General features: G+C 45.2%; 1 pseudogene; it reads right to left on the minus strand.

Annotated features, from left to right (window-relative positions):
* LOC107679753 (calpain-1 catalytic subunit-like) overlaps nt 1-434 on the minus strand; it is a 14,933-nt pseudogene that overhangs the window by 2,877 nt on the left and 11,622 nt on the right.

The raw sequence follows: 434 nt of genomic DNA on the forward strand, positions 1-434 counted from the left end.
CACATCTTACCAGCAAACATACACTCGTTCACATCCTTCTCTCCACTCTGAGGCAGAAGTCTCCAAACTCATCCTTTCTAATCATCCTACTACTTGTCCGCTTGATCCTATTCCATCTCATCTCCTTCAAGCCATTTCTCCTGCAGTTGTACCTGCACTCACTCACATCATTAACACATCCCTTCACACTAGTGTTTTTCTCTCAGCATTTAGACAGGCTCGTATAACCCCACTACTTAAGAAACCTACCCTTAACCCATCTCTTTTGGAGAACTACAGACCGGTTTCCCTTCTTCCTTTCATTGCAAAAAACCAAGCTGTGTTCAATCAAGTCTCAGCCTTTCTCACACAGAACAACCTCCTCGACAGCAACCAGTCTGGTTTCAGAAGTGGACATTCAACCGAGACTGCCTTGCTCTCAGTTGTTGAAGCCC

This window comes from Sinocyclocheilus anshuiensis, unplaced genomic scaffold, assembly GCF_001515605.1.
Source record: "Sinocyclocheilus anshuiensis isolate Anshui unplaced genomic scaffold, SAMN03320099.WGS_v1.1 scaffold676, whole genome shotgun sequence".
Taxonomy (NCBI): domain Eukaryota; kingdom Metazoa; phylum Chordata; class Actinopteri; order Cypriniformes; family Cyprinidae; genus Sinocyclocheilus; species Sinocyclocheilus anshuiensis.